Source organism: Pongo pygmaeus, chromosome 15 (assembly GCF_028885625.2).
Source record: "Pongo pygmaeus isolate AG05252 chromosome 15, NHGRI_mPonPyg2-v2.0_pri, whole genome shotgun sequence".
Taxonomy (NCBI): Eukaryota; Metazoa; Chordata; class Mammalia; order Primates; family Hominidae; genus Pongo; species Pongo pygmaeus.
In genome coordinates, this window is record NC_072388.2 from 26,794,147 (window position 1) to 26,820,693 (window position 26,547).

The 26,547-nt window shown below is 34.9% G+C and overlaps 1 long non-coding RNA gene across 1 annotated transcript in view; it reads left to right on the forward strand.

Moving 5' to 3' along the window:
* The first annotated feature begins 7,689 nt into the window (after positions 1-7,689).
* LOC134738104 (uncharacterized) overlaps positions 7,690-26,547 on the forward strand; it is a 36,322-nt gene continuing 17,464 nt past the window's right edge. The window contains exon 1 of the long non-coding RNA XR_010123646.1: positions 7,690-7,944. This is a non-coding gene — a long non-coding RNA (uncharacterized LOC134738104). The remainder of the gene's footprint in view (positions 7,945-26,547) is intronic.

The window sequence follows — 26,547 nt, forward strand, 5'->3', positions numbered from 1 at the left end:
GCCATTGCACTCCAGCGTGAGCAACAAGAGCAAAACTGCGTCTCAAAAAAAAAATTACTAAAAATAGCATGTGCTGTTGAGTATGTGGAGAAAAGGAAACTCTTGTGTACCATTGGTGGAAATGTAAATAAATATAGCCATTATAGAAAACTGTATAGAGCTTCCTAAAAAATTTAAAATAGAACCATCGTACGATACCAGCAATCCTACTTCCGGGTATATACCAAAAATAATTGAAATCAGTATCATAAAAAGATTTTCTGCATTTCTGTGTTCATTAGAGCATTATTTATAAAAAGAAAGACATGGAAACAACTAAGATATTCATTGACAGATGAACGAATAGAGAAAATGTCATGTGTATTTAAAATGGAATAGTATTAAGACTTAAAACGGAAGAAAATCCTTTCATTTGTTACAACAAAGAGGCACTTGGGAGACATTAACGCTAGGTGAAACAAAACAGAAAAAGCAGAGAAAATAGCAAATGATCCAAGTTGTATTAGAAATTTAACATAGTCAATTTCATAGAAGCAGACGGTAGAATGGTGGTTACCAGTAAGTGGGAAGAGAGGGAATCTGAGAGATTTTGTTCAGAATATATAGTTTCAGCTATGCAAAATGAGTAAGTCCTAGAGAGCTACCGTACAGCATGGTGTATACAGTTGACAATACTGATTGTGTACTTCAAAAGTGTTAATAGGCAATACGTATACATTAAATATGTACAGCTTTTTTGTATGTTATTTTTGTTTTAATTTTTTAAAGCTAGGCATGAAACATCTTTCAGTGCCAGCAGTTAAGGAGACATGAAAAGAAATTCACACGCATGTTAATGAGAGTATGTCAAAAGGGCACAGGAGCCAACGAGGAGCTCCCAACAGCCTAAACTGGAATGATTTCAGCAACAAAATAATGTAAGTAGTATTGGATTAAAATCTGAAATACAAAATAAATATCGAGTCTATATTGATATAAATAAATGATTGAATAAATTAATAAATGGAGAAGAGACAAATCTCCCATGCAGAGGAATTCCAAATAAATTATATAGAGACTCCACCCTACAGAGAGCAGGGAGCATAATTTCCCGCTTCTTAAAAATTACACTGCAAGAAGTTACTTTCTTCCAAAGAGTAGGACATAGGAGTAACTTTACAGTAAAGAAGCCTAACAACCTGTTCTTCAACAAGGCCAACATCAACAATCAGAAATCAAGTTGATAGTATGATTGTATTTCATGCAACATGATGAAGATGGCTTTATCTCTGGGATTTTCCTCCTGAAAACCCATAACCCCAATCTAGTTATAAAAAAAAGTTTTTTAGTAGAACGACATCCTACAATACACATGACCAGTACTCTTTATAATTCTAAAGGAAGTTCATTAAAAACAAGAAAACAGGAATATCTGAGAAACTCTCAGTCAAGAAGAGCCCAAGGAGGCACGATAAATAAATGTAGTATGGAATCCTGGATGGAATGAAGGAACAGAAAAAGAACATTAAAACTAAAAATCAGAGTCAGTTGTAGATTTTAGTTAATGACATAGCAATATTGGTTTATGATTATAACATATGTACCATACTAATCATATTCATGTAAGATGTTGATAATTAGAAAACAGTATGTGTCTGGGGGTAGTTAATGTGGTTGCTCTTTACTATCCACTCAATTTTTCTGTGTTACAAACTCATTATAAAAATAGTCTATTAATAAAAATGAAAGGTAAATATCTCAAGGCAAATGATCACAGGTTGGAAGAATAGTTTACTGTAGAATTCTGTGGAATACTGAGGGCTCTTGGGCTCAAAGAACTATAATTTGGCATTGTCAGAGAATGAGGGTTTCCTGATAGTTGCATAATTATTGTAATGTATCACCTATACATGAATTATTCATTTTTTATCAAAGTCTCTATATTTAATTAAAAATTCAATGAATTTTAAAATACCAATAATTAGCATAGCTGCCACCTTTGAGTATAGTTTCTGTTACTTACAGCTGGACTCCACACATACAAGGTACTGGACCCTTCCTTTGAATCCACCGCTGTTACCCCTGGAAGTGGGATGTTTCTGCTGGCATTCTTCCCAGCATGGACTCTGTGCAGAAGTTGCTTCCTATGGTTTGAATGTGTTCCCCATAGTTCATGTGTTGGGAACTTAATGACTAATGCAACAGTGGTGAGAGGTAAGTCCTCCCTTTAAGAGGTGATGCGGTAATGAGGGCTCTGCCTTCATGAATCGATTAATGTTGTTATCATGGACATGGGTATATTATCTCAAGAGTGGATTTGTTATAAAAGTGAGGTAAGCCCTTTCTTGCTCCCTCTTGCTCTTGTGCTCTGTTGCCCTTCCACCTCTCACCATGGAGTGAAGCAGAAAGAAGGCCCTCACTAGGTCCCAGCATCAGGCTCTTGAACTTCCTAGCCTCCAGAACTGTGAGTCAAATAAACTTCTATTGTTCACAAACTACCAAGTTTCAGGTATTCTGTTACAGCAACACAAAACACACTAAGACACTGCCTATTTGAGTCATCACCTTCTGAATTAAGTACTTTCCAATTAGTGGAACCTAGGTCACATAACTGTGCTCTAGCTATAGAGGAAACTAAGACTTTTTTCTGACTTCCACAAAAAGAAGCTGGGCCTCTAATAAAAAAGAATTTTTTTAACACAAGTAGAACATTTAAAGATGCAGGAAGGTTATAAACTGACTATTCAGATGGTTACTAAGAAGAAAACTTCCTATTAAACGAGAGTAATAACTACTAGATATCTTGAGTTTACCATTTGAAATACATTTTTATATGAATTTTGGAAAGCCTGGAGCTGGTCATTTAAGATGATGCTTTTCTAGTATATGCAGTGATAGGAGGCACATCACCTCTGCCAAGGAGGCATTCATAACATTTTGCATTCTCTGTAATGTGAATTGTCATGAGATGAATCATTATTATGTGACAAATTGGTAATCATATTTTTTGCATCACCAAACTTGTTTAGCTCACTAGTTGGAAGTTGTTTCATAGTACAAAAAATCCATTTTCTCAACCCTAGACACCTTGCACTGCTATAACCGAACAATTCACTGCGGCATAAATCTGCCCAAGTCTATAATGGAAAATAACTGGAAGAACAAGCATCAAAGTAAGAAAATCAAGAATGATATATTGTGTATGACTCTATAGAGTATATGAATAATAAGAACAAAGGTGATTTACATAAAAAGGAATACTCCCCTCATCTCCCTGCCTCTCCCCTCCTCTCTCTCTCTCTAACACACATGCGCGCACACACACACACACACACACACACACACACCAAGCTTGACACTTTTGAGGGTTTTGGAAAACCTCCAAAAAAAGATTTTGGAAAACAGTATTGTCCGATATTGTATTGTCTTATAGTCTATTCTGCCAGCCAGTTCCTTGGAGTCACACCTGAGTCCTAGAGAAAAGGGACTCCCCAGATTCCCCTGGGATCTGTAGGAAAGAGAATGTGATTTCTATCTCGTCTTCTGTTACTTCAATGTCTTTTTTTTATTTCAACTTTTAGGTTTTGTCAGTGTATATGCAGATTTCTTACACGGGTATAATGTGTGATGCTGATGTTTGGGGTATGAATGAGCCCATCACCCAGGTACTGAGCATAGTACCCAATAGGGAATTTTTCAACCCTCACTATCCTCCTTCCCTCCCAGTTCTGCTAGTCCACAGTGTTAATTGTTCCCATGTTTATATGCATGTGTACTCAATTTTTAGCTCTCACTTATAAGTGAGAAAATGTGGTATCTGGTTTTCTGTTCTTGTGTTAATTTGCCTAGGATAATGGCCTACAACTGCATCCATATTGCTGCAAATGACATACTTTCATACTTTATATTGCTGGGTAGTGTTCCATGGTGTGTATGTACCATTTTCTTTATACAATCCACCATCAACGGGCATCTAAGTTGATTCTGTGTCTTTGCTGTTGTGGATAGTGCTGTGGTGAACATTTGAGTGCATGTGTCTTTTGGGTAGAACAATTTATTTTCCTTTGGGTATATACCCAATAACAGGATTTGAATGGTAATTCTGTTTCAAGGTCTTTGAGAAATCTCTAAACTGCTTTCCAGTGACCGAACTAATTTACCTTCCCACTAACAGTGTATAAACATTCCCTTTTCTCTGCAACCTCAACAGCATCTGTTATTCTTTGACTTTTTTCATTTCAACCAAGGTCGTGGCCCCTGTCTGATCTTGACCTAAATTATTCCCATAAAAGAAAAAAAAACCCAGAAAATTAAATAAGTCCATCTCATCTCTTCTTAGGACTTTGATATTACGACATGTCAAGGTTGTTTTCTTATTAGTAAAATTAAAACATAATCTTACTCTCATAGGGTAACCATGCAAATTAAATAAAATAATGCCTCTAAAGGGCATGGTCAAGAATTTGGTACTTCACATCCTGCTCCTTTCACCTGGAACCTGATTCACAATGCTGGAATCATTAGTTTAGTTGTTTCGAGTACTATTTTCAATTTTGTTCTTGTCGTACCTTTGTTTCCAACTTGCTTCCCTCCTTCCTTGAACATCCCTTTCCTTCATCAAAATGACATTTCTGTTTCTGTTTAAGTTTCTGTTTCTTTATGCTTAATCAGTGAGTAATTGTCTATTGAAGGCTCAATTTATTGGGTGCTATTGGATGATTTTTAAATGCCATGAAGAGCTAAAATCATTTTTACTATGATCGTTTTCCCTTTAGTATGTCTATTATCTCACAAACTATGCTTAAAATATTTGCATTTGTACCCCTGAACTTAAAATATAAGTTTAAAAGGCATGTTAAGTGAAGATAATTTCTTCACAATGTGACACTAGAAGAGTTGCTGAGAGCCCATAGTCTGATTCTTCTTATTTTAAGCTAAAATTGAACTGTGTGCCAAGTCCTTTCATAAAAATTTTAGGAAGTTATAATAACTTTTTGATTCTCACAGTAATATAAGTATTTGTTGTTGTCATCATCATCATCCATATTGTTTTCCCAGTTGTGAAACTGAAATTTTTAGTGTAAGCAATGTGCCACAGAACACACAATAACTAATGCAACTGGCTTTCAAACATGCACGTATGTGAAAATAAAGCCCACCACACTATACAGTCTCAAAGATGAAGTCACAAAACTAGGCCTACAGCTGTCTGCTCTCGTCAGGAAACTTTTCGCAAGAATGTAGAACAAAAAAAAAAGACAGTACTGAGAATTCTAGGATCAATTTAAAAATAATGCCACCCATCTCACTAAGTGGCTGCTTTCACAACATATAGCTAATGGTATGGCCATTACAGCAGCAGAGACAGAAAGAGCCAGCAGTAAATCTTTCCTTTTTACAGTTGGTTCTGGTTTAGGAAGATTTACTTTTATATTAGCTGTGAAGATTTCTACCTTATCAGCCTCTATTCCCTTAATACCTTTCTCCCAAACCTTTTTTACAGCCTCTTTTAGTAATGACAGGTCCTGAGGGTCACAACTAGAAGTGCTTTCTTTGTAACTCTAAATGTGTTTGATTTTGACAAATTACTTTTATTGTCTTTGCTCAGTTTTGGAATATCCTTGATTTTACTTTGGAAAGATTTCATGAAGTGAAATTAAAGTGACTTTATTTTTTTCTTTTGGCTATAAATCTCTAATTTCCTTATTGGTCCTCTTGTCTACATCAATTCAAGTCCCCTTGCTTGCACAGTCTGAATTCATATGTCATGTGGATCTTATCCAGGCCAAGAAATTTGAATAACACCTTAATGAGAGATTAATTCTGATTCCGTAATTTGAGCTGGAGCAGATTTTTTTCCCTCTACATAAGTGCCACTGTGACACTTCATTTAGAGACATATTTGTTAAAAAAATATATATATATATTCTTCCAGGAAAAAAAAAAGACCACACAAAAAAAACTTCCAAATAGAGAAGTTAAAAGTTTCATACCTTTAAGTAGTTTGCTAAAGCATAAAGGGGGGATGAAGAGGTGAAAGCCAACCAGGAGAAACTAGAAGAGAGACCCCACTTTTCACTGCATGTCAAAGTAGGTACGCTATGTGTTAAAGACGTGCCCTGTTGGTCTGATGTCTTGGAGAAATAATTGAACTATTCTTCTCAATGGGTCTATTGAGTACAGACTTTGTTTTTACTGAAAGCAGTCAGGATAGAAGGGATAGAAGGCACAGGAGAGCCTAGTCGTGTTCAGAGTGAGCAGGGGTTTAGCACACCAATCATGGCCAGATATTCAGGGACTGGAGCTCCACAGTAAACATAAACTACTAATCCTTTTCTAACACGTAGCATGAAACCCTACACCCACATACATTTTGACCCATACATGAGTAATACATGCAAATGGCTATATTAAATAATCAAATTGCTTCAAATCTATGGCCTATAATCCTTACGTACCTTAGGAGGCAGTCTGGTAACTAAAGAATTACTTTCCCATTACAAAGTGCTGTCTCCGTGGGAAAGCATATTCCAAAGGAAGGAGATTGTCTCAAGGACAACTTAGCAAGACCCCGAGCATTAACAAACATGTGGTTGATTGTTTGTTAGTATTTATTTTCTACTCTCTCTTATTAAAAATCTAAAACATCCCTTGGTTGTTAATATTTTTTGTTAAACATACAGAAGAGACTGGAACAACACAATATAATGTACCAGGAGGTTCTAAACAATGATGGAATTGTGTATACTAATTTTACAATGACCAGCATAAAAATAACACTGTAACCTCCCAATTTTTAAACATTAAAAACAAATAATAAATCTAGGCAAAAATTTGATGAATATACTATTTAGACAATATTATTTCTTTGGCTCCATTCCATGAAATACTCCATTTAAGAGTAGGTTGTATTCATGAAATACAAATTTCAAATGTATGGGCTTTTCTGAATTTAAATGAAGGCAAGCTACTCTTTTTTTCAAAGTTCTCAATTATAAAAGTTAATATGAATGTCTAACTACTTAATCTGACACTTAAATCAGTGACTTAGTTAATATTCATAAATCACTTGGAAGACCTACTTTGTTTAATGCTTTAATTTATAATTGTATATTTGAGCCTGGTGGTCAATATTCAGTGGGAAAGCTTTCACTTCCTTAATTCTAGGAATTATGAGGTAGAGAGGAAACAAAAATATATCATGTTTCAGGCAAAATTATGTAGGAGATGATATTTACTGTCAGCAGTCATTCTAGAAAGATATTCGTGTTGCTCAGACTTTGCCTGGAATCAACCCCACATAGATGCCTCTGAAGACATTGTCCATTTTATCAAATATCTTTCTACAACACATCTGTGCCATTCACACAATATACTGATTGCCTAGGATTTTCTGCAAGCCATCCACTTTCTTTGTTTAGTAGACTCTGGTACATCTGCCATAATCCCACCCATTCATTACCTTTTCTGTGAGTCTTTCTTGACAGCATTGAACACTCCCTTTTCTACACTGCCTCAATACTTTCCACATGAGTCTTGTAAGATACATCAATAATACTTACTGATTCAGTCTGTCTTATTATAGCATCTGCTGTTAATAATTAACATAATTTGGATGTTTTGAGGGTAAAGTCTGTAACTGAAATAGGAATGTAATGAGTTTGCTATGAACCAAGACATGCTAAACATTTTATGATGATTACTTCCTTTAATCCTCACAACAAACCCATGATGTTAGTAATGACATAATTTGCTCCTTTCAGATCAGGAAACAAGTTTATACGGTATGAGACAAGGCTTTCAGGTATATCTGATTGCAAAGTCAGTACCATTTTCCAGTGGTGTGCTGAATAACATTTAGCAACTGTTTTCTGCCATTTCTGAGAAGAAAACAAGAACGAGAAAAACATCTTCATATTTGTAACTCTGCCTCCTCTGCAGGACTTGTACTGTGTCTGGAATCAGGTAGGTACTCAAAAATACTTTTGAAGAAATGAATACATTTATTTATATTTATAAATTACCAAAAATGTAGTTAATGTACAAACATCTTTGTAAAATAATTTCCTGTATTTTGATATTTTTAAGCCCTGAAAAGAAACTACTGAGAGTTAATAATTTGGTGGTGTAAACAAATAGCATTTTAAAAATAGAGTAAGACACACTTTAAGCAATAATTATTTAAAAATATTGAAAACATTTTCCTTCAGATTTTGTGCATTCAGGCATGTTCATATTTTCAGTTTAAGAGAAAATTATTTTTTGGCTTAGTTTTGGATAAAGTAAATGTTGAAATCCCTTAAGGAAAAAGCATTTTTTGTTAAAAATTTTACAAATTTAAATAGAATTTTATTTAACTTTCAGATTACTTTTGTTATAAATATAGAAATTACAATGATATTAAAAGGTTCTTATTTCCTAAGAGTGGGAGCTTGATCTGTATGATCCACTTTTTGTAGGCATTTATATTTACCTAAATAATTTCGATATTATAGAAAATGCTTTAATTATGATGATGAAAATAGTATGAAGGTTCAACGGATTTACTGTATTTGTATATATTGGCAAAATTTCCATAAGTATAAAGAAATATGAAGGACAACAGGGATGTTTTAACTAATATATGAATATTGTTAGTTAACATTTATTGAATTATCTGATAAATTATGAAAACCTTCAGTTAATTTGAGTCTTTAACAAGTTGTAGTCTTTTGCTGGTAAAGGGTTTTTTCTCAGTGTTGATGGCTGCTGACTAATCAGGGAATTGATTGCTGAAGTTTGAGGTGGCTGTAGCAATTTGGTAAAATAAGACAAGAATGAAGTTTTTCTTATCAATTTGAAATGGGAAAAGTTCCCTTATCGCCATCACAGGATGTGTGATGGGGGTGTGGCTGGCTTCTTGGGTGGCCGGCTGCTCATACCCCTGGGGGAGCATGCAGACAGGCAGGCAGTTCGCAGGGAACACCGACCCCATGGCAGCATCTGGGATTGAGCCCCAGTGTGCATGTGTTACAATGTGCTCTTTCAGTTTTGCCCTCTGCAGATGGCTTGTGTTAATCAGCTTAATTAGACTTTCTGCTTTATCGCAAGGACAAAGGACTTTCTGCATCCCGGGTTCTTGCCTTAGGGTACCGGAAAAATCAAATCACACGTGGGCTTGGAGAATGAGTGCAAGGTTTTATTGAGTGGAAATAGCTCTCAGTAGGTGGATGGGGAACCAGAAGGGGGATGGAGTGGGACGGTGGTTTTCCCTTGGCGTGGGGCCACTCAGTCACTGAATTATCCTCCAACCATCCCAACCAATTTCCCCAAGCCTCTGCCTTGTTCCACTGGTCGATGGCCTGCTGGCATCTTCTGGTGTCTGCCGGTGTGTTCTTCTGCTCCTCTGCATGTCCAGCTGCCTGTATGCTCTTCTGCCCATGCATTTTTCTTGACATCCAGACAGTTGTATCTGTGCCTGCTGGGTCTTGGGTTTTTATAGGCACAGGATGGCAGGGGTGGGGGGACAGGGTGGTCTTGGAAAATGCAACATTTGGGCATGAAAACAGAAATGCCCATCCTCACCTAGGTCCATGGGCACAGACCCAGGGGTGGAGCCCTGGTCAGAGACCATGCCCTTCTCTACCCAGCACTTCCCTGCTCCCCTCTCATATCAAATTGACTCTTACTTTCATGAAAGATTTTTCTATAACATGAGACACTATTGGATAGCATTTTACCCACATAACTTCTTTCAAAATTTGAATCAATCCCGTTAAACCTTGTCTCTGCTTTATCATATAAGTTTATGTGATGTGCTAAATTCTTCATTGTCATTGCAACAATATTGACCTCTTCCCATGAAGCACAAATGTTCTGCATGTTATCTAGAGTGGGAAGAATACTTTCCAGAAGGTTTTCAATTAATTTACTTTGCCCAGATTCATCAGAGGAATCACTTTCTATGGCAACTATAGCTTTATGAAATGCATTTCTTAAAGAATAAGACTTGAAAGTCAAAATTTATTGTTGATCAATGGGCTGCAGAATGAATATTGTGTTACCAGCTATGTAAACAACAGTAACCTCTCTGTACATCTCCATCAGAGCTCTTGGGTCAGTAGGTGCATTGTCAATGAGTAGTAATATTTTGAAATATTTTTCTGAGCAGCAGGTCTCAACAGTGGGCTTAAAATAATCAGTAAACCATGCTGTTCACGGATATACCGTCATCTAGTCTTTGTTGTTCCATTTATAGAGCACAAGCAGAGTAGATTTTGCATATTTCTTTAGGGCTCAAGATTTTCAGGATGTAAATGAGCATTGGCTTCAACTTAAATTCACCAGCTGCATTAGCCCCTAGCAAGAGTCAGCCTGTCCTTTGAAGCTTGAATGTAGGCAGTGACTTCTCCTCTTCAGCTTTGAAAGTACTAGATGGCATCCTTTTCCCATAGAAGGCTGTTTTGTCTACAGTGAAAATATATTAGTTAATGTAGCCACATGTATCAGTTATCTTAGATAAATCTTCTGGAGAACTTGCTGCAGCTTCCACATCAGCACTTGCTGCTTCACCTTGCACATTTATGATATAGAGATGGCTTCTTTCCTTAAATCTTAAGAACCAAACTCTTCTGGCTTCCAACTTTTCCTTTGCATCTTCCTTCCCTCTCTCAGCTTTCATAGAATTCAAGAGAGTTAGGGCCTTGTTCTGGATTAGGCTTTGGTCTAGGAGAATGTTGTGGCTGGAGTGATCTTCTATCCACACCACTAAAACTTTCTCCACAGGAGCAACACAGCTGCTTTGATTTCTTCTCACTCATATGTTCACTAGAATTGTACTTTTTATTTTCTTCAAGAACTTTTCTTTTGCATCCACTATTTAGTTAACTGACTGGTGCAAGATGCCTAGCTTTCAACCTACCTCAGATTTCAACATGCTTTCCTCACCAACCTTAATCATTTCTAGCTTTTGATTTAAAGTGAGAGATTTGTGACTGTTCCTTTTATTTGAACACTTAGAGGTCATTGCAGAGTTATTAATTTGGTCATTTGCAGGGAATAAGGAGGCCCAAGGAGAGGCAGAGAGATGAGGGAATGGCCAGTTGTTTGAGCAGTCAGATCACACTCAACATTTACTGATAAAATTTGACATCTGATATGGGCATGGTTTATCGTGCTCAAAACAGTTATAATAGTAACATCAAAGATCACTGATCATGGACCACCATAACAGATATAATATTAATGACACATTTGAAATATTCCAAGAATTACCAAAATATGTCACAGAGACACAAAATGAGCACATGCTGTTGGAAAAGTGGTGCTGATAGACTTGCTTGATGCAGGGTTGCCACAAACCTTCAATTTGTAAAATAACACAATAAAGCCAAGTGTAACTTGTTGCTAAAGTTAAAATTATCACACTTTTTAACGGTTTGTCTTTCTTTATATTCTATTTATGTTAATTAATTGGTTTAATATTTCTATTGATTCTTTAAAGATACTCCACAACATTCATTACTACATGGCCCTAGAGCATTAATAAGTAACAAAGGTTAACCCACAACGGTGCCTTAGTCTTAATCCAAAGGAATAATCTAGGAACATAAGAAAATGAGTTGCCTTTAGCTGAATTCTATAGCTTTGACTGGACTGCAGTACTAAGGGGAGCCATAATTCATGGTGTGACAAGGACATTAACATGGGAAACAAATACCGTAGAATGATGGACAAGATGACCAGGTAACTGTCTTCCTAGACTAAGCTGTGTAATCCCATAGACTGACACTATAATTACATGGAAGTAATTGTCATGTATTTGCCAAGAAATTACATGGTTGACAGTACTCTGAAAATTGTTCTGCATTTCTAGTGCCAACAGCTATGTTAACAGAAAATGAAATTAGAAACAACCACATGAGGTGTTTTCTACTCATTTAGAAAACTATTTCATTTGAAAAGTAAAATTTAATTTACAAGTAAATATTATAAAACTAAAAATAAAATGGAATGACTTAGAAATGTTTCTAAGAGTTATTGTTATTTGGCGTAATGTTGGCTTTATGGAAAAAACAAAGTCATTTACTACATCTCAAGCTAATTATATTTTCTATTTTGCAAGTGCCAGTGCTATACAGCCATATTTCCCAGGTTATTTCTTACAAACAAATGAATGTCAGATTCCAATAGGCCAAAATAGGAGTAACTATATTTTTTAATCCAACAAGTTTTTCCAAAATAATATAAAAGCTATCTTTTATGTATTACAAAACCTAAATTGTAAGATAAGAATAGTTTTCCAATGTAAAATTATGTCCAAATTAGCAAATGAGAAGTTTTATGTCCTCACATTTTGTGGCATAAATGTGAAACTCTTAGAGATCAAAATCACCAGCTTAAACCAAGAAACCTTACAAATGATCATTATGCTAAAAACTACTGACTCTCTTATTTGGCAAGAAGCTTGACTGATGAATCACACAAATTTTGTGAAAATAAATACTATGAGAACTGATCTCTTACTAAATGTATCTGATCTCTTAATAAAGTTTAGCACTACTCTAAAGTCTTGTCTACATGACAAAATCTAAAACCAAAAAAAGATTCATTTAAACACATTTTTAAGAATTCATTTTAAAGTTATGTAATAAATTATTTTCTCTAACTGTGCATTTAACAAATATAAAATTTTGTAATGTGACCTATACATATACATATTTCATTTGCTGGTTAAGCCAAAATGTGAAATTTAGGCTACCAGAGAAGATAATCAATGTCAAAGGAATCAAATTCTCTTCTCATTTTCTATTTTACATTTTACTAAGGAAGTTAGTTTTATGGCAGATATTAAGATTTAAATGTTCTGTACTGTGGGGGAAAAAAGCAGTATATATATATTAGTATTTATAGTAACTAACATTTGTTAAAGAAAACAGATATACAGAATAATATACATAAAAAATACTTCCACATAAATAAAATATCAGAAAGGTTACATAAAAAATTAGTAATGCTGATTACATCGGGGAAGAATTACTGAGTGTTAAAATCTATGAAATATCTTTGTAACTTTTTGACTTCATCTTGTTTTTATAAATTGTCTATTCAAAAATCAATTTTAAAAAGCAAAAAATAAATATGACCTTTTCTTTGATGAAAGGACTACAGAACTGGGACTATAGGCTGAAAGTAGAAGACTAGAACTATAACATAGAAGAAAATCATTCCCTGGATTATAGAGAAAGTTACTACTTCTCATTTGGCAGAGTATAATAAAGAGCAAAGTTTATTGAAAGAGGGTTTGGCTCTGTTGCCCAGGCTGCAGTGCAGTGGCATGATCACGACTCACTGCAGCCCGGACTTTCCAGCCTCAAGCAATCCTCCAACCTCAGGCTCCTGAGTACAGGCTCGGACTATAGGTTCATGCCACCATGCTCGGCTATTTTTTTGTAGAGATGGTATTTCTCCATGTTATCGAAGCTGGTCTCGAACTCCTAGGTTCAAGGGATCCTCCCTCCTCCACCTCCCAAAGTGCTGATATTACAGGCACAAGCCAGTGCACTTAGTCCAAGAAAAGCAAATCTTCTAAGAATACATAAGCAGTTTGAAAATGGGGGCCTTACATAAGAGTCATACAATGGATTTTAGAGACTCAGGAGGAAAGGTGGGAGGGAAGTGAGTGTTAAAAGACTATATATTGGGTATAGTGTATACCACTCAGCTGATGCGTGTACCAGAATCTCAGAAATCACCCCTAAATAAGTTATCCATATAACCAAACACCACTTGTTCCCCCAAAACCTACTGAAATATATTAAAAAGAAAAATAAAAGAAAATGGGAGCCTTGGAAAAAATAATGTGTCATGTAAGTCCAGAGCCATATGGGACAAAGATGAACATGGGACAAAAAGAAAGAGGATGAGTAGCACATGCATAACTCAAGAAAATGAAGAAACAAAGCTAACCTTCCTCTATACTCAGATACACAACGTACACACACAGACACACACTTTCTATTCTATGCCCTTCTGGGACGTTGGCTGGGTCATAATGATCCTATTGGCTAATCCCCTAGCAGGACTCAGTGTTCAGTAGCCAATTTTTACTATTTGTCACCAATTCTTTGAAATAGCCTGATTAAAACTTAATCTGATTCTTTGGCCAGGAAATGTCAGCTTCCAAAAGACTAGTTGTACATTGTTTGCCCTTGATTTCTGTGAAATAGTCCTGAATAAAGCCTGTAATGTACTCTAGGCCTTCCTTAACTGGGATTCCATGAAAAATTAGGCCTCTACCAAATGCACTAAGGCCTCCATTTTATGTATGAATTAACTTATTTTCCTATGCATCTAGAATGAAATTGATATGTGTTATCCTTCAGAGAACTGTGAAAAGAGTCATGAAGACTATTTTCTGTTTTCTGTGATTCACGGGGGAAGAATCCCATTGGGATTACGTTACACAAAAGAAGCACCATTTTTAGACCAAAGAGTAAACTCAAGATAACTCAAATCTCTATTTCAAATTCTCAAACACTTTGTAAGAGGATCTGCAGACCACAAAAATATTTCTTTGAAATTATGCCATCTTTTCCAGTGCTTTGTTCCACACTATAGTTGCTTCACATTTCTTTTATCTCAAAACTATTCTGAAATATTTCTCTTCCTCTCCACACAATTCCATCCTGTCTCCCAAGCCAGAGGTGGCTAGTGGGATACTTATTTATACCGCTGCAGCAGTGCCGTACTTTTAAGATTGCCAAAGAACCAGGTAATGTGAGTCTCCAGGTGCACAGAGTCATCAGGAATTGTGGTAATTCTATTACTGTAAATACTTTTTTCATGAGAATTGGAGGATGTATTTTTGTTCTGTCCCCATCCATTTCTTCCTTTCAATTTTGGTCCTATAGCTTCTGAAATATGAATATAAATTGTTTTGCTTGATTGGATTCATTTCTGTTACTGACAACAAAAGTTCTATCTAATATACTTTATATATTTTCTAAAACCTTTGCTCTAAAATATTTCAATATTTTCAGTATTTATGTTTTTTGTGTACATGCAAAAAAACAAAAAACTAAATTAACTTTTCCTGAATGTTAAATAACTTTTTTAGAAAATTTGATGAGTTAACTAGATGAACAAATGCATAGCATTTATGGGAAATAAACAGAGCATATACATTATTTTCAAACACCAGAAAAAGTATTTATAACAAAAAGTTTTATGCCTAAAAATGAAGCTAACATCGTGAAAGTAGAAATCCAGCAGATCATATTTCTTGTTTAACTTTTAGTTTAGGTTCAGGGGTACATATGCAGGTATTTATGTGGGTGAATTGTGTATCACAGGGGTTTGGTATACAAATAGTTTCATCACCCAGGTAATAAGCATAGTGCCTGACAGGTAGCATTTCAGTCCTTACCCTTTTCCCACCCTCCCCTCAAGTAGACCCCAGTGTCTTTTACTTTCTTTGTGTCCATATGTACACAATATTTAGATCCAACTTATAAGTCAGAAAGTGCAGTATTTGGTTTACTGTTGCTGTGTTAGTTTGCTTAGGATAATGGCCTGCAGCGCCATCCATGATTTTCTTCTTTTATGGTGGTGCAGTGTTCCATAGTGTACATTTACTACATTTATTTTATCCAGTCTACCATTGCTGGGCTAAATTAGGTTGATTCCACATCTTTGCTATCATGAATAGTGCTGCAATGAACATATGCATGCATGTATCTTTATGGTAGAATGTTTTATACTCCTTTGGGTATGTGTACCCAGTAATGGGATTGTTGGTTCTAAGTTATTTGAGAAATCTCCTAACTGCTTTCCACAATGGCTAAACTAATGTACATTCCCACCATCAGTGTACAAGCATTCCCTTTTCTCTGAAACCTCACCAGTATCTGTTATTTTTAACTTTTTAATATAGCCATTCTGACTGGTGTGAGATGGCATCTCACTGTGGTTTTGATTTGCATTTTCTAATGATTAGTGACATTAAGCGTTTCTTCATATGCTTGTTGGCTGCATGTATGTCTTCTTTTGAAAAGTATCAGTTTGTGTTTTTTGCCTATTTCTTAAAGGGGTTGTTTTTTGCTTGTTAATTTGTTTCTGTTTGTTATTGATTCCGGATATTAAACCTTTGTTGGATGCATCGTTTGCGAATATTTTCTTCCAATCTGTAGTTTGTCTGCTTACTCTGTTGATAGTTTTTGTTTTTTTTTTTTTTTTTTTGCTGTGCAGAAGCTATTTAGTTTAATTAGGTCCCATTTTTCAATTTTTGTTTTTGTTGCAACTGATTTTGGCATTTTCATCATGAAATCTTTGCCCCCCCAGTCCTATGTCCAGAATGGTATTTCCTAAGTTATCTTCCAGGGGTTTTATAGAAATAAATTAACTTTTAATATTAGTTAATACAATTTAAGAAAATAAATGGCAATACATATTTATATTACGTGGGTTTAGTCACTCTCAACTAATATTTCACATACGTCCGTAAAATCTTGAGTGTAACATTGCTGTTAGATGAGCATATTCTGATTATTGCTTTTTGCTGACTTTTTTCACTGGGCAAAATCATTTTGTACCAATGGCTTATTTCTCTTTATTACTGAGTACTAGTCCATTGTATAGATATATTACCATTTGTTTATCAATTCATATGCTGAAGGACTTTTCAACTTTACCTATTAAAAATAGCAATTAAAAATAAACTTTTTAAAATTTTATGAATATTCATATATGTTTTTTCGTGGACATAGGCTTTCACATCCTAATGACAAATGACTAGGAATAAAATGCCTGCATCACATGTTAGGTATGTGTTTCACTTTTAAAAAAAAATTGTGGGTAGGTGTATATATTTATGGTGTAACTGAGATGTTCTGATACAGGCATGCAATGTGAAATAAGCACATTGTGAAGATGTTTAACATCTTAAGACATTGCCAAAGTGGTTGTACCATTTTTTTTTTGCAACCAGCAGTGTAAGAAATGCCCTTTCCTCCACATCCTTGCCAATATTCGATATGATCAATCTTCATAATTATAGCCTATCAATAATTATGTAGTGGTATCTCATCTTGATTTTGATTTGCATTTCCCTAATGACTAAATGATATTGAGCATCTCATTTTTGCTTATTGCCATCTCTATATCATCATCTTTGATGACAAGCATGCTCATATATTTTGCCCATTTTTATTCAGTTGTTTCGTATTGAGTTTTGACGGATCTTTATATATTCTGTTAGACATATCTTATTCTATTTATATATATTCTATTAGACAGATATTTATATACTCTATTAGACACATATTTTTCAAATATTTTCTCCCAGTCCATAGCTTGTCCTTTTTGTTTTCTTTTCTTTTGTCAAACTTTATTTTAGTATCAGGGGTACATGTGCAGGTTGTTTATATAGGTATATTGCATGATGCTGAGGTTTGGAGTATGAATGAGTCTGTCACCCAAGTAATGAGCATAGTACCCAATAGGTACTTTTTTTCAACCCTTACCCTGTTCCCTCTGTCCTCTCTCCTGTATTTCCCAGTGTCATTGTCTCTTGTTCCCATTTGTATGACCATGTCTACTCAATGTTTAGCTCCCACTTATAAGTGACAACATTTGGTATCTGGAGTTCTGTTTCTGTGTTAGTCCACTTAGGATAATGGTTTCCAGCAGCATCCATGTTGCTGCAAAGAACATGATTTTGTTCTTTTTATGGCTGCATAGTACTCCGTGGTGCATATGTACCACATTTGCTGTATCCAATTTCCCACTGATGGGCACCTGGGTTAATTCCATGCCTTTGCTATTGTAGCTTGTTTTTCATTCTCCTCACAGTATGTTCCAAATACCACAAGCTTTTACATTTTGATAAAGCCAAATTTATTAACTTTTCCTTTTGTGATTGTGCCTTTGGCTGTTGTGTCTCAGAAATCTTGACCTTATACAAGGTCACAAAATTTTTCTCCTGTGATTTCTTCTACAAGTTTTGTTGCATTCAGACTTATTTCTAGGTCTGTAATCCATTTTGGGCTTACTTTTGCATATGCTGCAAGGCATCAATCAAAGTGCATTGTGTGAATGTTTATATCCAGTTGTTGCCAAATCACTTGTTCTTTAAGACTATCATTTTTCCACAGAATTATTTTTCACTTTTGCTAAAAATCAATTGTACATGTTTGTATATGTCTACTTCTAAGTTATCTGTTCTGTTCCATTGATGTATTTCTCTATATTAATGTCAACAGCATACAGTCTTGATGACTAAGCTTTGTAGTCAATCTTGCAATAAAGGTACATCTACTGTTTGTTCTCCTTTTTCCCATATATTCTTTTTCCTATTTTTCAGACAATGTTGGATTATCTTAGTATTTTTTATAATTCAATTTAGATCCTTTGTTGGCTAATAGTATAAGAACTTTACAGTAATCTATCTCCTTCTAGCTTTTGTTATTATTTTCATCCATTATATTTATATACATATTATAATAATATCTTGTTATTTTGTTTACTTAAACAGTTCACATCTTTTTCACAGCTTGAAATATAATTCATATATACAATTAACCAATTTAAAACATCTAATTCAGTATTTTTAGTGTATTTACGCGGTTGTGTAACTATTATCACAATCTCATTTTAGAATATTTTAGTTCCTCCTTAAAAAAAAAGAAAAGAAAAACATGCCCATTAGTTATCACCTCCCATTTCTCAAGGTTGTCAAGGTTCATCCACGTTGTAGCATGCATTGGTACTTCATTTTTTATTGCCAAATAGTATTCAACTATGTGTTATGCAATATGTTATATTTGAACAGTTACTTCTATCCTTCAATTATTATGATTAAACCTACTATGAACATTTGTGTAGAAGTGTTTTGTGGATATATGTTTTTACTTCTCTTAGTAGAAGTGGAAATGCTTGGTAATAAGATATCTTCACGTTTAATCTTCTGACTGTTTACTAAGCTGTTTTCCAAAATGGCTACACCAACTTACATTTTCACCAACAATGCATTAGGGTCCAGTTTCTCCACATCCTTGACAATGATTATTATCTCTTTTCTTGATCATAGCCATTTTAGTGGATGTGAAGTGGTAGTTTTGATTTTTATTTATCTAAAAAATGACAAATGATGCTCAACATCTTTATTATCATTATTATTATTATTATTGCTCATTGGCCATTTGTATATCTTTTTTGAAGAAATGCATATTCAAATTCTTTGCTCATTTAAAATTGTTTTTATTGTTCAGTTATAGGCATTCTTTATGGCTTCTGAATAGAAATCTCTGATCAGATACAGATTTGAAAATTAATTTCTGTAAAAAAGCCAGCTGGAGTTTTGATAGACACTGCATTGTCTATAGTTCAATTTAGAGTACTGACATCTTAACAGTATTAACTCTTCCAATCCATGAGCACAAGATGTTCTTTCACTTTTGTAGATCTTTTTTAATTCTGTGAAATTAGGTTTTATGGTTTTCAGTGTATAAGTTTTACACTTCTATTAAATGTATAACTAAATATTATTTTTGATGCTATTATAAATGGAATTATTTTCTTAATGTTATTTTTACAATGTTTATTGACAATATATTAAAAGCAGTTGATTTTTGTGTATTGATCTAATGTTCTGCACCCTTAATGAACTCATTTATTAGTTCCAATAGTCGTATGTGTGAGTACATGTGTTTCTCAGGATATGAGGAAACATACAAGACCATTAAATCTGCCATTAAAGACAGTTCTATTTCTTTCTTGACTAACTGGATGACCTTTGTTTCTTTATCTTGCCTAATTACCCCATCTGGGATCTCCAGCACAATGTTAAATACAAGTGGCAAGAGCAGATATCCTTGTCTTGCTCCTGACCTTAGAAGTAAAGCATTCAGCCTCCCGCTATCAAATATAAGGTTATCCATGGGTTTCTTGTGTATGGCCTACACCAAGCTAAGGAGGTAGTTTTCTGTTCCTAGTTTGTTGAGTGTTTTTATCATGAAATGGTATTGTATTTTTTAATGTTTGCTGCCTGTATTGAGATGATGTTATGAAGTTTATCCTTTCTTCTATTAATATGGTTTATTATACTAATTGATTTTCAGATATTAAACAAACTTTGCATTTCTAAGATAAATCCCACTTGGTCATGTTGTATGTGGTATAACTTTTTTCTTTTTTACTGAGACAGAGTCTCACTTTGTCACACAGGCTGGAGCACAGTGATGAGATCACAGATCACCGCAGCCTGATACTTTCCAAACTCAAGCGATCCCTCCACCTCCTGAGTGGCTGGAATCACAGAAATCTGCCACCACACCTAGAAATAAAATTTTTTTGTAGAGACAGGGTCTCACTATGTTGTCCAAGCTGGTCTCAAACTATTGTGCTCAAACAATCCTCCCACCTCAGCTTCCTAAAGTGCTGGGATTACAGGTGTTAGCCACCGCACCCAGCCTGTATGCACGCTTTTTATAAGTTGCAGGATTCAGTCTGACAGTATTTTGTTGAGGAGTTATTTTGTATATTAATATCCTAATATTCAGCTGGTTTATTGATCTGTAGTTTTCTGTAATGTGTTTGGTTTTGGTACTAGAATAAACGTGACATTTAGACTGAGTTAAGAAATGTTCCCTCCTTCTGCATATTTTGGAAGAGTACAGGAGAGATACTGATCTCTGAATGTTTGGTAGATTCACATTGAAACCATCTGGGCCTGGGTTTTTCTTCGTGGAAAGTTTTCAAGTTACTATATTGATATATTTACTTGTTTTCATTCTCTTAATATTTTTAATCGAGACAATTGAAGAGGAAATATGCAATTATTTTGCCTTTTGTAATTATCTTTATATTACCTTTATGTTAATTATGTTTTTACATGTGGACTCAAATTATTGTCTAACGTCTTTATTTTCAGTGTGATAAATTTCCATTTGCATTTCTGTAAGGCATGTCTTCTAGCAATAAATTCTCTGTTTCTCTTTTTTATTTTTGAAATGTCTTTATCTTCATTTTTGAAAAATAGGTTTTCTGATATAAGCTTCATCTTACTGGTTGTTTGTTTTTATTTTGTTTTAACTTCATCACTTTGTCATCTCATTGCCTCTGGCCTCTATTATTTTCAGAATAATTTACTATTAATCTTATTGTGATTTTCCTGTACATGATGGATTGTTTTTCTCTTAGAGCTTTAAAGATACTCTCTTTCTTTTTGACTTTTAATATTTTGGCTGTAGTGTATATAGTTATGATTTTGTTTTTTGCATTTATTCTACTTGGAGTTATTTAGCTTCTTGGATATGTAGATTAATAGTTTTCCTCACATTCAGGAAGTTTTTAGCCATTTTTTCGTAGAATGTTTTCTTCTGTCCCTTTCATGCTCTCTCTTTTGGTACTCTCGTTACGCATATATGGATGGACTTAATGGTCCATCCCACATTTCTCTGAATCTCTGGTGGGTTTTTTGCAAATTTCTTCTTTATTTTTTAACTTCTATTTTAGGTTCAGGAGTACATGTGCACGTTTGTTATACAGGTCAATTGTGCATCACAAGGGTTTGCTGTACAGATTATTACCCAAGTGATGAGCATAGTACCTGATAGGTAGTTTTTCGATCCTCACCCTTCTCCCAGCGTCCACCCTCAAGTAGGCCCCACTATCTGTTGTTCCCTTCTTTGTGTCCACATGTACTCAATGTTTAGCTTGCAATTACAAGTGAGGACATGCAGTATTTGGTTTACTGTTCCTATGTTAGTTCACTTGGAATAATGATCTCTAGTTCCATTCATGTTGCTGCAAAGGACATGATCTCATTCATTTCTTTGGCTGCATAGTATACCATGATGTACAGGTACCACCTTATCTTTATCCAGTCTACTGCTGATGGGCATTTAGGTTGATTCTCTGTCTTTTCTATGGTGAATAGTGCTGTCACCAACATGCATGTGCATATGTCTTTATGGTAGAATGATTGTATCCCTGTGAACAAGTTTTCATTATTTTTTCTCTCTGCTATGCACATGGCATCATTTCTAATCATTTATCCTCAAGTTCACTAATTCTTTCTTTAATGCTAAAACCTACTATTGAGGTCATCTAGTGATTTTCTAATCACTCTTATTTCACTTTTCAATTTCAAAACTTTCACTTGGTTCTTTCTAACAATTTCTGTCTCTTTGTTGACATTTTTTATGTGATGATATATCGTCATCATACTTCCCTGGGACTAGGGCAGGAGGAGATGGGGGGTTGTTATTTAACAGACATAGAGTTTCAGTATTGCGAGATAAAACAGTTCCAGATATTGGATTGCACAATAATGTGAATATATTTAACACTACTGAACTACACACTAAAAATGGTTAAGATGATAAATGTTGTATATATTTTACCACAACTTTTAAAAATTTAAAGGCTAAACATATCTTTCATGATCAGACCTATTTGTTTTCTTTAGCTTCACTTCTAACCACCTCTGGGACCCTTATCTGAACCCTATGTGCCAGCCATCTGGAGCTACTTACCAGTTACTAAACTCTCCGTGCTTTCTGAGATTTCTCCCTCCAGATACAGTGCTCTCACTCATCTGGACTTGCAAGCCTACTTGTTTTTCAGAACAACTTTATTGAGATATATTTCACATGATGTATAATTCATCCATTTAAACTACATAATTCAATGGTTTTTAGTATATTTACCGATAAGTTCAACCATCACGACAGTCAATTTTAGAACTTCATAATCACTACAAAGTGAAACTCTGTACTCATTAGCTGTCACTTACCAATCTCCCCATACTCCTTACAGCTCAGTTCTATGCAACTGTTAATCAACTTTCTGTCTCTATAGATTTGTCTCTTCTGGACATTTCATATAAGTGGAATCATATAATATGTGGTTTCTGTGACTAAATTCTTGCGGCATATTCATACCATGGAATATAATTTGACCACAAAAAGGAATGAAATACCGACATGCGTTTCTGCACAGATTAACCTTGAACCCCTATTTGCATTTCATGCCAAAGATTTGTAGTCTCTTTCCCCAGGAAGTATTCACTGACACCACCAAGATTTGGACAAGTGATCTTTCCAAAAAACGTATTTACCTCTACTGTAGTCTTTAATTAGCTAGTGTACCTCCAATAGATTTGAAACTCTTTTTGACAACCATAAAATGTTACACAAATATATGTGAAGATATTTTATTAACTGTTTCTCATAAGATCTCATTGATATAAGGAGAGATGGCTCCAGTTAGCCCAATTTAGAAACAGAAAAGTGAAGATAATTATTTCTCAACCCTGGCTTCACAATGTAATGACCAAAAGACCTCTTAGAAAATCAATGCCTGTTCCATTATTCACAACAGTAAAGACTTGGAACCAACCCAAATGTCCAACAATGATAGACTGGATTAAGAAAATGTGGCATGTATACACCATGGAATACTATGCAGCCATAAAAAATGGTGAGTTCATGTCCTTTATAGGGACATGGATGAAGTTTGAAATCATCATTCTCAGTAAACTATCGCAAGAACAAAAAACCAAACACCGCATATTCTCACTCATAGGTGGGAATTGAACAACGAGAACACATGGACACAGGAAGGGGAACATCACACTTCGGGGACTATTGTGGGGGTGGGGGGAGAGGGGAGGGATAGCATTGGGAGATATACCTAATGCTAGATGACGAGTTAGTGGGTGCAGCGCACCAGCATGGCACATGTATACATATGTAACTTACCTGCACATTGTGCACATGTACCATAAAACCTAAAGTATAATAATAATAGTAATAATAATAAAAAGAAAAAAAGAAAAATGAATATCAAAGTTTTTTCTAAAGACTTTCTTTATTAAATATAAGGGCAACAATGCTTGACAAGGATCTGGGAATTTAGAGTATACTCTGACTATGATTCAATCCAAACTGAATATATATGCTGAGGATCATAATTGTGGAAAGAAAATACTTCTTCATACACAAGATCTGCTCCCCACTTCTGGAAAGAAATCTTTCCCTTGACACAAAGTGTTCTGCATTCTCTAAAGAATGGACTTTTTCTCAAAGCCCAAGTTAGTGCCCACATCATTCCAAGTGCCAGATATTCATATAGTCAGGCAAGTGGGTTTCACTTAAATTTTTATTTGTATATGCTCTGCACACCTCACCCCATTTTCATAAGGTTCAAAAACAAATGCACGTGAAGGATCTGAAGATTCCTTTCTCTCTACAAGTGCTGTTCTTTATTATTTTACTCAAAACAAGGAGTCCGTACTGGGAACTGTAAAAGTCAGACATCCTGTCCTCTATTTTAATTTCTATTTTTGTAATAACTTTTAATACCACCATCTAGAAGACACGGTGATAGGTGCTGGTGTGTTCAGAGATGATATGACCAGTAGTAAATATTTATTGTTGCAAGCACTTAGCTGCATTGTACGTATAAGTGTGGGGCCCACAGTTTGTTCTCTTGCACTGTTCCCTGTCCTGGATTGGCTGCATAGTCCTTCACTGGCAAACCTTGTTGATATCAGTGAGTCTGATTTCTTAAAGTCTTTTCAATACCTTGTTTATAAAGAGTTGCCTTATTTCTGTTGGCAGTTGATTGGTGGGATTGCTGGCAGTATACCACTATCCTATGGCATTTTAAATATTATATCCATTAACTATTGTAGCTCTTTTCTATTTCCTCTGGGAAGTACTCTACTTTATGATTTTAGGGTAATTGGTAATACAGTGTATTCCTTCAGTTAACAATAATCTTTTTTAAAAAATCACTTCAGAGCATTTTCTTTCTAGAACCAGTAAATCAAATTAAACAAAACCACTTAATTTTAAGTTCTTAATTTTTAATCTTAAAATATGTCAGTTTTCATAGATTGTAAATTAACACGGGAGGACATGCCATAAACAAACAAATCAAAATTTAGTAGCTTGAAACAGTTCCCTGTTCTTTATAAGAAATATCTTTGTGTTAACATTTTCCTTTTGCTCAAAAAACTAAGAAATTTTTATTTTTGGTAATGACTCCTTTTTGAAATGTACTTTAAAATAATTGATCACCAGGACATCTATAAAACATGACCTACTAACCTACTTTTATTAGGTGATTTTGAAGGACTAACCCTGTTTCTCTTGATCCCAGACTTATGCTGACAATCAAAGTAATGATACAGAGTTTTGTCTTTCATAAATAAAATGACTACACAAAACTATCTCAAGATTAACAAAGTATTCCTATGAAATTTTCAGTTAAACATGGCAATAAAATCACTTGCTTCTTTAAAAAAAAAAAAAAAGAAAAGAAAATCAATGCCTGTTCACCTACAGAATGGGAGAAAATTTTTGCAGTCTATCCATCTGACAAAGGGCTAATATCCAGAATCTACAAAGAACTTACACAAATTTACAAAAAAGGCAAACAACCCCATCAAAAAGTGGGCAAAGGATATGAACAGATGCTTCTCAAAAGAAGACATTTATGCAGCCCACAGACACATGAAAAAATGCTGATCATCATGGGTCATCAGAGAAATGCAAATCAAAACCACAGTGAAATACCATCTCACACTAGTTAGAATGGCAATCATTAAAAAGTGAGGAAACAACAGATGCCAGAGAGGATGTGGAGAAATAGGAACACTTTTACACTGTTGGTGGGAATGTAAATTAGTTCAACCACAGTGTGGTGATTCCTCAAGGATCTAGAACTAGAGATACCATTTGACCCAGTGATCCCATTACTAGGTATATACCCAAAGGATTATAAATCTTGCTACTATAAAGACACACTCACATGTATATTTATTGTGGCACTATTCACAATAGCAAAGACTTGGAAACAACCCAAATGCCCATCAGTGATAGACTGGATAAAGAAAATATTTCACATATACACCATGGACTACTATGCAGCCATAAAAAAAGGATGAGTCCATGTCCTTTACAGGGACATGGATGAAGCTGAAAACCATCATTCTCAGCAAACTATCACAAGGACAGAAAATGAAACACTGCATGTTATCACTCATAGGTGGGAATTGAAGAATGAGAACACTTGGACACAGGGCAGGGAACATCACATACCGGGGGCCTGTCATGGGGTGGGGGACTAGGGGAGGGATAGCATTAGGAGAAATACCTAATGTAAATGACGAGTTGTTGGGTGCAGCAAACCAACATGGCACATGTTTACCTATGTAACAAACCTGCACGTTGTGCACATGTATGCTAGAACTTAAAGTATAATAAAAAAAAAAAGAAAGAAAATCAATGCCTGTTCAAGTCTTCGCCCACTTTTTTATGGGGCTGTTTTTTCTTGAAAATGTGTTTAAGTTCCTTACAGATGCTGGATATTAGACCTTTGTTGGATGCACATGACACAAGTTTAACTAGGTAAAGAAACTGTACATGTACCCATGAACTTAAAATAAAAGTTCAAAAAAAAATTAATGCCTGGACCCCACCTCAGGTCAATTGTATGACAATCCGTGAGTGGGAGAGTGGGGATACAGGAGCTAGGCACCAAGATATCAGTATTGTTTAAAAGTTTCTCAGCTGATACACA